General features: G+C 44.5%; 1 long non-coding RNA gene across 2 annotated transcripts; it reads right to left on the reverse strand.

The window, feature by feature from the left end:
• Positions 1–934: 934 nt before the first annotated feature.
• On the reverse strand, positions 935–12,988 carry LOC139591267 (uncharacterized). 2 transcript variants are annotated; one of them, XR_011679593.1, is made up of 5 exons: positions 12,946–12,988; positions 10,918–11,059; positions 10,220–10,318; positions 4,642–4,813; positions 935–4,181 (listed from the first exon to the last, which is right to left on the reverse strand). It is a non-coding gene; the product is annotated as an uncharacterized lncRNA (long non-coding RNA). The 2 variants fall into 2 exon arrangements; XR_011679592.1 differs by lacking the exon at positions 12,946–12,988 and having other exon boundaries at positions 10,918–11,529.
• Between the last annotated feature and the right edge of the window lie 1,219 nt (positions 12,989–14,207).

Consider the following 14,207-nt stretch of genomic DNA (forward strand, 5'->3'; position numbering starts at 1 on the left):
ACAGGTTAACGCATTCATATTGTGATGAATGCGTGAAAAACAAAACAAAACAAAACAAACAAACAAAAAACAAAAACAAAACCAAACCAAACAAACAAAAAAAACCCCACCCTGGGCCATATGTCCCTTGAAACTGGGGTTTTAGATATGGTGTTTGTGGAAAACGCCAATCACTTGTTTTTAAAATTTTAAAAGTTTAATAGTAATAAAATGGCTATAAAAATAGCAATATAATTAGAGTAATAAAAATTTTGGACAATTTGAATTAGGACAATATGAGACAATAGAAACAAAGAGTTACAGACGTCCGGGCACCTTTTTCTGGGCAGCACAAGCCCGAAAAAGGACACCTGTTAACAAAGGATTAACCCTTAAAAGCAACAGCCTGTTGCATATTCATACACTTCATACATGATGCATAAATTCCATTCAAACACAGGATTCTGTCTGGTCAGTGTCAACTTCTTCCTCTGAATCCTAATGGCGTCTTCAGGGCTGAGTGAGGCGGGAAGAAGTTCGTTTCTTCTGATAATGCAGCAATCAATTCTTTTTCTCTGAAAGATTTAGGTGTCCTGTGGCTGCTATCTTTCTGCGAGTCCTTTCTTTAAAACAAGTATCTTACATAGCATAGTTTCTATTTTAACATTATGTTCTAACCTAAAACTATATTCAACACACTACTTAAGAGAATTAATACAGCATTACTTTCTAACACAACACATATAATATTCATTTTTATATTTGCCAAGAGCCAATCATAAAATAAGCATTTTTCACATGTTCTAAATCAATCTCTTTTACCCTTCCATTTTTTGGGGGGTGTGTTTATCCACGAAACCTGTGACATAGGTTCATGCATTCATATTGTGATGGCAAGCAATAAGTGCATTCATGTCCTAAAATTCTGGACATTATTTCCCTTGAAACTGGGATTTTAGATATGGTGTTAGAAGGTGTTGCAGAACTGTAAGTACTATTTCCAACTCTTGTTGCTGTTCGATGTTTGGTTTCCTGAGGAAAATTAATGTGGAAGAACTATAAGGGAAGTGATTTTGCATTTTTTTTGGATACTTGCCAGAAAAGCATACTTCAAATCTTAGCTATAGAGCTATAGAATGCCAACAGTGCGTCCTCCACTGGTTCTGTGCAGTGCTTTGGGACATTTTCTGATGTCCAGCTACATTAATTAATTAATAATCATTAGTAAGTGGGAAAAGCTGTGGCTGTAGATCCAAAGAATTTGAAAGTTCCTAATCTAATCAAGCAATTCTTTAGAATTGTTCTTTCAGTCTGACACATAGAGATTATTTGCATTATGACAATATGCAACCTCCCAGACTTCACAGAGTTGGACCAGCTGCTCTCTCTCTGCTGCTCTTGGTGGACTCATGCACTGATCAGTGGCGATCTTGGGGCTGGAGAACCCTCCAGCTTGGAAAAAAAACTTGTGTAGAGCCATTTAAAATGCTAGCATGGCTTCCAAACTAGACAAATGGTGAAGGCCCAGATCTTTGCCTGTTCTTTTTTATTTTTAAATTGAGAAGTCATGGGTAATTAAAAATAAAACAAAACTCCACACCCCATAAAATAACAAAAAAAACCCCAAAACAAACAAACAAAAAAAAAAACCCAAAAAACCCCACAAAACAAAACAAAACAAAACAAACAAACAAAAAAAACCAAGCCCCTGACAGTTCTGGTATTTACGTTTCCTTTAGATGGCATTTAACCCTGTGCTTTCTGGATCTAGTAAGAATAGTTCTCTATCCCTTTGCTTTCTCAGGCTGAGTATCAGTGCTTTTGTAGGTGTGTGAAGAAAATTATTTCTTAGAAGAAACTTAATACTTAGACTGTTTGTCTACATTTCTCAGCAGAGGCAGCCACAGGATGGAAGCTGGTGAACTTCTCCAGAATTCTTCATTGCAGTGGCTACCCTTATAGCAGGGGCTCTCACGAATTACTGAGCTGAGCCTGCCCTTCTGAGCCCAAAATCTGAGCCCTGCAGGTGCAAGTGCTGGAAATGTTGTACCTAAGTAGTATGTTGTAATGTAATGTAATGTATCTAAGTAGTTGCTGTTATTTCACACTTCAGGCTTGAACGGCTGAGAAACCTGGAACAGCAGATCCTCTTTCCTGTGGGGAGACAAACACCAAAAGCCAAAACCAATCCAAAATAAAACATCAAAGGTCACTGGTGTTTGATTCCTTTCCACAGGAGGGCTGAACACCAATGTGTCCCCAGCCAGGCTTTGAACCTTGGCTTCTTGCCAGCCTTTTGTGTCAGCTCTGCCAGCCTGGACTCTGCATTTTGTCTTTGCATGAAATAGGGATCGTTCTCCTGTTTTTCCTGGCACATGGCTGTAAACACTCTGAATCCCATTTTTAAACCTTCTTGCGTAACAAAGATGCAGTTGGGAGCTTACACACCACGGGAGGAGCCCCCAGGAGGAGGAAGAGCCCGACAGTCTGGTTTGCGTGCAGATGTTGCTCACGTTGCCACCATTCCCTCCGAGTGCCTGCAGTCCTGTTCCCACAGTCACTCCTGCTCTTACTCACTGGCAATTTCTGGAGTTTTGCTGCCAGCTGATTCCCAGAGACTTGCCAGTATGTTGCCAAAAGCATCAGCATAAATGAAACTCTCTGATGCTGTTTTTGTAGTCTTAGGAAGTAGGTATAGTTTATTCCAGGCCAGGCTGCTCCACTGAGATGCACACAACTTGCAAAACTTTTCACTTATTTCTACATTTTTAGCAAAGAAGTTAATATTCATTTGTTCTAAATTACACAAATTTTGCATCAATTATTATTTTGTCTTCTATTGGTTATTGATTTCTCACTTCTTATGCTAATTAGTCCACATCTTTTAGTTTTCTTATTATCTTTTTCCCAGACAGGGAGTCTCCAGAACATGCTGAATCCCCTTTGTTAGTCTCTTCTACTTCAACATGTCCTTGGAGGGCTATAAATTCTGGATTCCAGGTGTCCAGCCTTTAACTCCCAAGGGCTTTTTTCATTGTAGCTTATCAGGGTTAGTTCATCATAGCTTAAAGTTTTTTGAGATCTAATAATCACACTCTAACAATAACAGTCAGTAAGAAAAAAACTTAGGTACACTGCTAAAGAAAAATTACACTGCTAAAGACTAATACACTACTTATAGTTTTTAAAACAATTAATCAATAAGTTAATTAAAATCAACAATTAGGAAAGTTATCTCATTTCCAACAAGTACAGGCAGGAGACCACGGATGGTACAGTGGGATCTGGGGCTGACTCGTTCTCTCTTACTGGACTAAAACCTGCTGCTTGTCTTTGGAGCCTGATACCTGAGTGCCATGTGCTGCTAGTCAGATTCCCAGGACTGAGGGGCACCACAGAAGCAGGGGCTGCAGCACCACAGGGAGTACAGGGAGCAGTACAGGTTGGTAAAATAAATTAGGCAATACCCTGGCATCCACCCCCAGGGAACCCCATGGCAAAAGGATTTGAAATAGCAAAATGAAGGAAATGTTTACATTTGGACTGGAAAGTAAAGGAGCTTCCATGCAACAGCAAGTTAAACCTGGCTCAGTCCCCAGGCTTGAAGAGTTTGCAGTCTCAAGCTTATGTTTTGGAAGTCTTAGGAATAAATGATAAAATCCCACAGGTTGGAGGAAGAAGGATCCACGTTCATACTCCCCACCCACCAAGCAAGAGGCTGGGTTCTTTCCAAAGAGAAGAAAGTGAGTGCCTGGGTTTTTCCAAATCAATGCTGCATTTGGAACATGAAGGAAGCAAACAAATTTGGGTTTAACTAACAAAAAACACAATATGAAAGTTAATAAATAAAAACCATAGTAAACCATATAATAAAACATATTATAAAACATTATAAAAAACATATTATAAAACATAACCAACCCAAACCCTCTTACATACATTATTCAAAACACAATTACATAAATTAAGTAGAAAAAAGAAAATAAATGTTAAAAAAAAAAGGGCAGGTGACATCTGGAATGTGACATGTGACTATAAGTTTTTGACAAAAGCAGATAGTAAAGCTCATTCATTTTTCTGTTCCATCTTTAAGTTCTCTTAGCCCCAAAATTCTTCTTTAAGTCTTGGCAAAAGACACTTCCTTGTCCTGCAGGTGCTGGCTTCTCACAGAAATGTTCCTTCCTCTCATAGTGGCACTCATCCTGGAAGTGAGAAAACAACCCAGGCATTTTAATTCCTTTATTTCTAATTCAATTGGTCAGTTCTACTTTTCTGAATATCTGTCTGGTTTTGAGTGTGACATTTTTTAACTTCATTATTTAATAGAGGCAAAAAGACCAAACATAACAACCCCTAAACTCTTACATTTACTAATCAATAAACCTTGCTAATAAACTAAGTAGAAAAGCAATCTCATGAGTTTCCCTATCAAACTCTTTCTACCCCCAGTAAACCCCCAAATTAAGCTTTAATCCTGGGGAAAGACCCTTCCTCTGACAGACCATGGCTTCTCATGTGCATGTTCCTTCCACTTGTTATGTCAAACACCCTGGAAGTTAGAAAAAACAAACCTTCATTCTTAATTCCCTTAATTCCATAAATGCTATTAAACCCAGAAGTGTAATTTTGACCTTTATGAAATGTTGCCCACTATGGGTTTACCAGAGTTTCCTTCTGAAGGTTGGGGTTTCAAGAAGACCTTTGGGCTGTGAGGGGTGATCTTCCTACTGCCCTCAGCATCACTCAGGTGGCTTTGGAAGTTTAAATCTGTTTCAAGTCAAAAGCAGCAAGTTTCTAGCAGAAAGAGGAACAACTTTCATATGTCTCAACCATCCTGCAAAGAAAAGAGGGGCATTCTTTGACCTCTTAACTCTATCTCCCTGTTTTCCTTCCTTGGAAGATGGCAGCTCCTCTTTAGGCTACAACAACCTGGAAATCAAAGAGTCTTTAATTACTGTCCCTTCTGTTCAAAAAGGGAGAGAACTAAAGGAAGAAAATAAGCCTGAAAACTCCCAACAGCCCAGGCAATTACAACATCCAGCACAAACACGGATCAGCCCATGCCAACTTTCCAAACACTGAACAGTTGAGAAAGAATTTGGATTTCACCACAAGGATGGGCTGTGAACACCAAGCTTGGAAGAAAACCCCTCTAATTTTTACTGCACTAAGTGGTCAGATAAATACATAAGTGTATAGATATTCACCTGTATATAGTGTATAACTACTCACCTCCTCCCAGAGTGAAGCTCTGGCACTAAGTGGGGGAGTTCCTGGGCTCAGCTCCCAGAGCTGTGCTCACCACTGCTGTCTGGGACTGCCCTGAGGGCAGGGCACAGCCTGCAGCTCACACCTGGGTGGCAGCAGGATCCCCCTGGAGCTCTCCCTGGACAGTGGCACCAGTCCTGGTGGGTGCAGAGCTTAGAGAGGCCGTGGCTTTCTCCCCATCTGCTGCTCCCGGGTCAAGCTGGCACAGCTTCAGTGCCCTTCCTGCACGCACTTCTGCATGATCTGATGTGCCACAGCCTGTTTTCCTGCCCTGGATACTGGAGCTCCCCAGGAGCTTCTGATGGGGCTGGGGGGATGGACATTTGGCCCCCCTTGCTGTGGAACACCCAAGTCCTGTCAGCCACTGTTGTGCCAGCTGCAGGCTCCTGGCAGCTCTCTCAGCTTCCCCTGGGGATCCCCTGTTCAGGAAACCAGAGCGGCTCACCTCAGCAGCTGTCTGAAAAATCAGGCCTGTTGTGCTTTCCAGGAAATCCAGGACAGTTAATTAATATTTAGCTGCAAATATTAATTGAGAGCAGCCTCCTCAGCAGTGACACCACCACCCCCCTCTCTCTGGCTCTTCTCTGTGCCTGCACAGACTCAAGATGTCCAGTCCCACCAGGCTACACAGTCCATGGCATGGCTATGACTCCCCTTGGGAGCAGCCCATGGCCAGTTTGGTTCTGATACAGGATGAATGATCTGTATCCAGGAAGAGGCAAGCATCCAATGCTGCTCTGCTGCTGCTTGCTGCTACAAACTCCTTCTTCCAGGCTGCCAGTGCTGAGGCTGCTCTGTGCTCTGCCAGGGCTCTGCTGGGGCTCAGAGCTGGCCATGGCTCGACCTGCTCTCACATCATGTTTCCATTGACAGCTTTGCATCAGATGGGCCCTTTCAGAGCACACTGACTGATCTTGCTGGTTTTTCATCTGAGTAAGACTCTCATCCTGGCAAAGAGATTGATATTAGTTGTACAAATGCAATGGCTGAGAGCTGAAACCCTCCAGAGCTACAGCTGAAAGCCTGCATCTCCATGTGATATTTTGTCTGCCACACTCTTCATTTGTGTCTGGTTGGAAATGAAAATGTGCTGTCTTCCTTATCAAAGAGGACCATGACTGGGAAAAACCCATCCAGTGGGCTGTATTCCATAAGCAGTGCAGTCTTGAGTTTAGGAAAGAAAGAGACCCTTCTCCAATCTCAAGCCGTACCAAAACCCCCCATAAATGGGACTTTGCATCTTTAAGAAACAAGGGACAATTAAAAAGTGAATGTACAACTCTATCACAGGGTGAGAAGGAAGGGTATCTTCCAACTGAATTGAGGTTTTAAACAGTTTTTATTCTGAGAGCCACCCATTGCTGGCACTGGACAAAGCAGTTCCATTGCTGTCACATCTCCTGTCCTCCCTCATCTGCCTTGCCACAGTGATCAGAGGGGTGAGCTGGAGAGAGGCTTGGCTGGGACTAAAAATGGATGCTGCCCAAAGGAAAAGAAAACAAATGAACCACAACTTTCCAAACTTATTTTCTCATGGGCTCAAGTACTATTCCTCGAGATACCAGAAAGATGCAGAAAAAGATCTGAAGGAACAATCTGTACCTCCATCTTCAAGCACCTTGCTAACACACGTCCAGTGCCTGGAATACTTGGCCCATAATTCTATTAATCCATTTATTAAGGTATCTCTAGCTTGATGCAATATTTGCCCTGCCAAGACTCCGGGAATGCTGCTGCAGTCCAGGAATTTTCTGCTTTCGGGAAACACAAAATATTGACTTAGGGATCCTCTTTCTTGTAGGCATGAGCTATTCTGGTTGTCAAAAGAGATGAGGAGCATAAGCTACTTCCTTCAAGAAGCTAGAGGACAGCCAAGAAATGTTTATCCCAGTAGGATCTGGGCCCATGTGCTCATCTGAAGACCACTGAGGTTTTCAGCACCAAGAGTAGGGAGACAAGTGGTGGAGCACTGATAGACTCAGCTCTGACTTGCAGGGCGAGCAGCATCTACCTTTGCATCCCCTGCACCTCCTATGCTGGCTGGCACCTGCACAGCAGGGACAGCCAAGTGGCACATTCTGCAGCTCCCAATCTGTCACAAAACCTGGCAGCAACCCTGCAGCAGTTCCCATCTACTCAACTGTGCCAGGCAGCAAAAAGGGCTGTGACAAGTCCCGCTCAGTTGTGCCTGTTTTGGTGTCAGAAACCTCTAAGAGGGACAAGCTGAGGCCCTTCTGATGCTCAAAGGGAGCCCCCCAACAACCCCTTCCTTCCCACAGCAAAGTCTTGGACTGCTTGGCTGGGATGGCTTCATTGGGGTTCCTTCACCACCAGCACCATTTCAGGCCTCCATTGCTGGGATCATACTACTGCAGTTCTTTTGCCTCCAGGGAAAACTGAACAAGCTACCAAAACACAGGAGAGGGCCACAAAAATGATCAAAGGATGGAACACTTCTCCTTTGAGGAAAAACTGCAATACTTGGGCATGTTCAGCCTGGAGAAGGCCCTGGGGAGGTCTTACTGGCGTCAAGGGGGTTCTAAGAAAGATGGGGATGGGTTTTTATCAGGGCCTGTGAAAAAGGGGAAATGCTTTCAAATCAAAAGAGGGTCCATTCAGATTAAGTCGGAGGAAGAAACTGTTTAAGAGGAGTGTGGGGAAACACTGAAACAGGTTATCCAGAGAGGTCTTAGGTGCTCCATCCCTGGAAACATTCAAGGTCAGGTCAGACAGGGCTCTGAGCAACCTAATCTACCTCCAGATATCCCCACTCATAGTGGGGAAGTTGGACTACATGACCTGTAAAGGTCTCTTCCAACCCAAACCATTCTATGATTCTACTCAGTTTTCTCTTGAAAACCACCCAGACTGGGCATTACTATGAGGGGCAGTTCATCTGATGCCTTTGAGTTTAGCTGATGGGAAAACCGATCCGTTGGAGAGCTGTTTCACTTGCAGCTGCCTTGTGTTGTACCTGCAGGAGCTGTTTAGCAGACCATGAAGTGTCTGCAAGCAACAGATCAGAAAGTCCTGGAACACAGCAGACAGCTGCTCAGTGTTCTCCAGCTTTGGTATCCCTCTCTTAGCTATGAGATCCAGAGCCTAGAGAAAAAAGAAGCACCAAGGCTCCACCTCTTTCTTTCATATCCCTAACTGCTCACACAGACCCCATTTTTCAAGCTCCAGCCTCCAGTGGCAGTTTCTTCCCCAGCAGAGGGTTAGAGATGATTTTTCTGCACCAACAAAAAGACCCACAAAATAGCAGCCACAGCTATTCCAATATGCAAATCATCTTGCCTTGACAGCTGATTTCATGGGCTGAACAAGTTAGTAGGAGCTATGTCAGCCAAAAGCACATTTTGCTGCCCTGAGGATTGACCTTATAGGTTTTGCAGGCTCTTTTAAAGAGTTAATTTGGTCTTACCACATTATTTCCAAGCACTGTTATATACAATTCATCTCTGCAGTGCTCACTGCTCTCTAAAGCATAGCTTCCATTTTAAAAAAGGTCAAATTTTTTGCTCTCTTCCTGATAAAAATGCTAACCAGATGTCAAAAAGGAGATTCATCAACTTATTCCTTGCTTAAAGGAACAGAAACATTTGGAACTTCAGTTCAACACAAGCACATTTAGTTACATCCACAAATATTTTATAATGGAAATGGCTGCTCAGGCAGACAGGAGATACCTGCAACTCTGTCTTTCATCAGGCTCCAAATTCTCAATCAGCTTCACATCCATGGTCAAAGAAAAACTTTTAATGGTCTAATCAGAAAAAAGAAATACGGTAACTTTCCAGATAATATCCCTATGGTAACTCTCTGCTAATTTTGATACTCAAGTGAATGCATTAATGAAGCTAATCCCTCTGCTAAAACATACTTTAAAAAATGATTTGGTAATGAATAATTAAGGCATTTCTAGAACCACCAGGTAAGGCTCAGGTAAGTAATTGGCAGTGATGCAAGACTGAAAGGGGTTCTGTGCCTGCAGACACAATTGAAATGCTTTTCATACAAATTCCCCAGTTTTAGAAACTTGCCACTGAACATTTCTTCTCATTCTGAGACACAGCTCAAGAAGAATTCAAAAAGTGCCTGAGAAATTCAAAGCATCACTGAAGGCCAAAATGGGACATTTTTCAGTGGGAATATGTCACTCCTCTTATGAGGTTCTCCCATTGATTCAACTAAAGCTACACCAGATGCTGATGTGCTCCAAGGACAGCTATTGGTAGATGGGCCTTGATTGAACTAGTCCAAGCTGATGTGAGTAGGATTTTGTCTCTCGGGAGACAGAGCCTGGAACAGATTAGAGAGAAAATGGCATCTGCTAGTATTTGCACCCTACCTTGAGAAGAATTTCCTTAGAGTAAGGTGGTTCTCCTTGCAGCATATCACCACAACACCAAGGGACCAAATATCTGCTTTGATCCCATATGTATCCTTATTCACATATTCTGGTGCCATTCAGTGAGCTTTCCCAACCATTGAACTCCACTTGCTCTGCTCAGAAGTCATCTGAGCAGAGCAGATGGACAAAATCAGCTCAGGAGGAAACCCAGTGTTGTTAAGCCAGCTTGAATTAAGAAACCAAGTTAAAGAATTTCCCACTCTGAGTCTGAGAATGTGGAGTTGAATCTAGCTGGAAAAGTGGCCATGCTCTGATTCCTCAAGGCTGTCACTGAGGAAATTTGGAATCACTTATAGAAACTTCCATGTTTCACTCAGTGGCTTTTATTCACTTGAAGTTTAAGACTGTAAGTCCCACCGTGCTCTGGAAGGGTCACACACAAACCAAAGCCATTCCTGACACCTTGTTTCTCTCAAGCCCTCTCTGCACGGGGCAGCTGCACTCTTGGCTTGCAGCAGTGCACTCCCACAGACACTGCTCTTGGAGTACTGGTTGTCAGTCTTAAGCAGCCCCACACCCCACAGCCCAGGAATGCTGTGCCTGACCAATAATACCTACCCTGTTTGACAGATCCATCCATTCCAAGAACAATGCTTTCACTTTTTACATCTCTATGAATCACAAGATTGGAGAAAAGGAACTTAGTGCTTGCAGGCACTGGTAGATAAAAAACAAACAGGAGAGTAAAGATTAATGGCCTGAGTTCATCGCTAAGAAAGAATCTCACTTCTAGCTGAAAGGTAAGTAGTGGCAGAACATGGTGTTGTCAACAGAAAGAGTCTGCTGCTTCATCAGTAGTAGAGCAGTATCTTTCTAGGTGAAGACTTACTACCTCTTGAAAGAGAAATGGCAATTGTAGTTACAGACTGTCCCCTGCAAACACAGGCAGAATGACTGCTGCTGCAGGGCGTGGGGTCTCTTTGTCCAGGTGACAAAAAAGGGTTTGCTGTTAGTTTAAAATTCTGCTACCAGCCTATTTGCTTTTACAGGCAAGGAATGTAATACTGACAGGCTCCCGGCAAATGCTCAAAGAGGCGAAGTTGAGAAAATTAATTAATTATTTTTAAAAAGACAGTACCACAACAGTTGTGCTGTACCTGTGCTGGCAGGTCTTTCACCTAAGACACACCTGCTTCTCCACATCGCCAAAGCAACACAGTAACAAAGCTTTGAATATGAAATCACTCCTGTTCTTAACACCTGTGGAGAAGTACCAGCCTGCCCAAACAATCAGAAGTACCAGTGGCATCCCTTACCTCTCAGCAGATGGTTGCCATCTCTCCTTCAGCCATATGGACTTCTTTAATGACACTGCTTAAAGGTCCTCCATCCATGTATTCTGTAGTAAACCCCATAGATTTAGGAAAAGCACCATGGAGAATATGAACAATAGGAATGCTGAAACAGCAAAAGAAAATTCCTGTTTCCCTGTTCTCCGCCCTTAAAATATCTCTGTAACCCTATAAGGCAATGTCATGTTAACCCCTTACCCATTGGTCAAGCTTGGATCCTTTCCAACCCTATAAAAGAAGCATACTGTACCCCATTAGTGGAGAAAGAAGAAGAGCAGAGACCCTTCACAGACCTCCCCAAATAAAGCCATCTCCGTGGAACAGCCTGCGCCTTCTCCTTCTCCTCTCTCTCCGTCTGCTGCAGCCTCCAGCCCAGGGCACCACTACCTAGCAAGCAGAGCTGAAATCCTGAGAGCTTGCAATCACTCTAGAGCTGATAATCACCATGCTTGCTAGATGGTAGCCCCACGGCGTTGGCATGAGCGAGCCAGCTTCGGGCACCCGGTCCCTACCCAGGGACTGAGCTCCTGAGCCCTAGTGCTCTGCTTTATGATAATGCCAATGAGAGGTTATTAAAGTGGCACCCAGCGACTTCGGACCCCCCAGAGGCGATATCCGTCGGTTGAGCAACGAAGCCCCCCTGGGGTTTTCTGTGATTGCCTGTTTGGGAAGCCGCTCCTTCTGTGAAGGGACTTTTCGTTTTAGAAAATCCTATCCCCAGGAGGGTCAGTTCGACACTCAAAATTTACATCTGAACGAGAGAAAGTTCCGAGAAGAACTGACGCAGCAGACCCCTTCCACAGATCTTGGACACCAGGAACTGTAAGTATTAGCTAATATTGCGTGCATAACTTCTAAAATTTTTTTTCGGTTTTTTTTCCTTTTTTTTGCATTTTTTCTGCTGGAAGGGCTAACCATTAACATGGGTACAAATTTTAGTAGATTAAAACTAAGTAAAACCGAGAGAGATATATATTTAACTATTTTAGAAATCTTATCTGCTAACAACTTCTCCTTTTCTAAAGGCAAGCTCTCAAAAACTAACCTTAAAAAATTTGTAACTTGGATTATTTTGCAATACCCTGATACTGATAAGAAAGCAGTCATTGAAAATTCGTTTTGGGATATGATCGGGACCACAATATATATCTCCCAAACAAACCAGGATTTCTCTGTAACTAATTATTTGCCTTTATTCCATATAATAACTAAAACCGTTGAAAGATTTAACAGAGAAAAGATTTTGCAGTCGGTAACAGACACTTCCTCTTCAAATACTAATGAGATTGATAAGGACTCAGAGGAATGTCACTTGCATATCTCACACCACCCCTTCGGTCCTAAAGTCCCTCTCGCCCCCGTTACTCCTAAAGCAGAGGTTACGCTGCCCACCACGGTTCTCCCCGCCACATCCTCCACTCCTGCAGGACCTGCGCTGCCCAACTCCGCAAATCCTGTCTTATCTATAACTGCATACATCCTCCCTAACCCCAGCTCGGCTTCCTCCTTGCTTCCGGTCCCGGGGGTCCCTTTTCCTGCCTCTGCCGCCCCCTCCACCCCTGCGTCGGCCCTGCCCCCCTCCGCTGCGTACCCCCCCACCCCCGCGCTGGTGTCCCCCACCGTCCCTCCCATCGCCGCGCCCGCCCCCGCTCCCCGCGTCCCGGCCCCGACCAGCCCGGCCCCTCCCGAGGGCTCCCCGAGCCACACTCCCGCCGCTCCCGAGCCCGTGTCCATCCCCGCCCCCGCCCCCTCCCCCTGCTCCCTGCCTGCCACAGCAGGGGGACCTCACACAGGCGTAGTGCCACCAACCCACCCCGTAACCGCGGCACTCCAGACCGGTCCCACTGCCTGCCTCCCCCCACTCCCCCCATGCCCGCACCCCCACCCCGCCCAGTCCCCCTGCCCCCACCACGCGTTCCCCCAACCCCACACCCACCCTCAATGCCACCCCAATGGAATCCCAGACACCCCCCACGGTGCTACCCCCCCCACCCGGTCCTGTGCGTGCTGTGCTGCGATCCCAGCTCCAGTGGCGCCTCCCCCTGGCCAGGTCATGCCATGTCTCCCCCCCCAGCCATTGAAACCTTTGAAAAACGCTTCTAAACGAAAAAAGCGTAAGTCACGGATAGCAACCCCGCCTCAGTCCTCCTCAGAGGACCAGAGCTCTTGCAGTGAATCTGATTCTGATACGGTCCACACGGATCCATGGGCTCTTATTAAAATAGAAGCGATCAAAGTTGGGGACTGGGAGCTGGCACAGAAAATTAATGCTTTCCCGGTAGAATATAAGCAAGGACGGAATGGTGGCAAGTCCACTATAAAGACACGGAAGGCTAACTCGAATAAGGAACTAGTGCAATTAAGAAATATAGCCAAAGAACATGGGCGAAGCTCACATATTTTTAGAAATTTCTTAGAAGCCATGTTCTCAGCACATGTCTTACTTCCCCATGATGTAAAAAATATTTCACCCTGCCTCCTGTCCCCAGCAGAATATTTGTTATGGGACAGGCATTGGAAAAGACATTTAAAAACATTATCAGATTCATATTCTGCGGATGCTAATAAGACAAATTTTACGGTAGTCCAACTAGCTGGTGAAGGTGACTTACAGAAACCAGCAGACCAATTGGAAACCTTGAATAAAGAGGCACTGCAGGACATCGCTTTCGCAGCAAAAACCTCTTTACTTCTCGTGCATGATGAGTTAATGCCAACAATGCATTTTTCTACTATTAAACAAGGGATAGATGAAAGTTTTATCAAATTTGTGGACAGACTTAGAGATGCTCTGGAGAAACAGACAAAGAGCACAGAGGCAAGGAAGGAACTCTTATGTAAACTTGCCTTGAGTAACTCAAATGAAAAATGCAAAGCCATTTTGAGGTCTCTACCCATGGATACAGACCCCACCATAGAGCAAATGCTGGAATGCTGTACATGTCACATGTCCACTGAAAATACAGTGGCCCAAGCAGTTGCCAAAGGTATTGCTGAAGGAGTTTCTGGGGCATGTGCAGTCATAGCTTCTAAAGACCAAGCTAAATGCTATTACTGTGGGGATCTTGGACATTATATAAAGGACTGCCCAGAGAGATCACACCCCCGATACCACCGTAACAATTACCAAAGACCCCAGAATCAGCAGCGTTACCAGCAGCGTCCATTAAACTCCTTGCGCCGCCCAGTTGAGCCCCGGGCACTGACAACAAATCAAAGGCCACCCAGACCCAACCCCGCACCAACCCAGGAGG

The sequence above is a fragment of the Agelaius tricolor genome, unplaced genomic scaffold, assembly GCF_023055355.1.
Source record: "Agelaius tricolor isolate 1412-34295 unplaced genomic scaffold, bAgeTri1.0.p SCAF_6, whole genome shotgun sequence".
Taxonomy (NCBI): Eukaryota; Metazoa; Chordata; class Aves; order Passeriformes; family Icteridae; genus Agelaius; species Agelaius tricolor.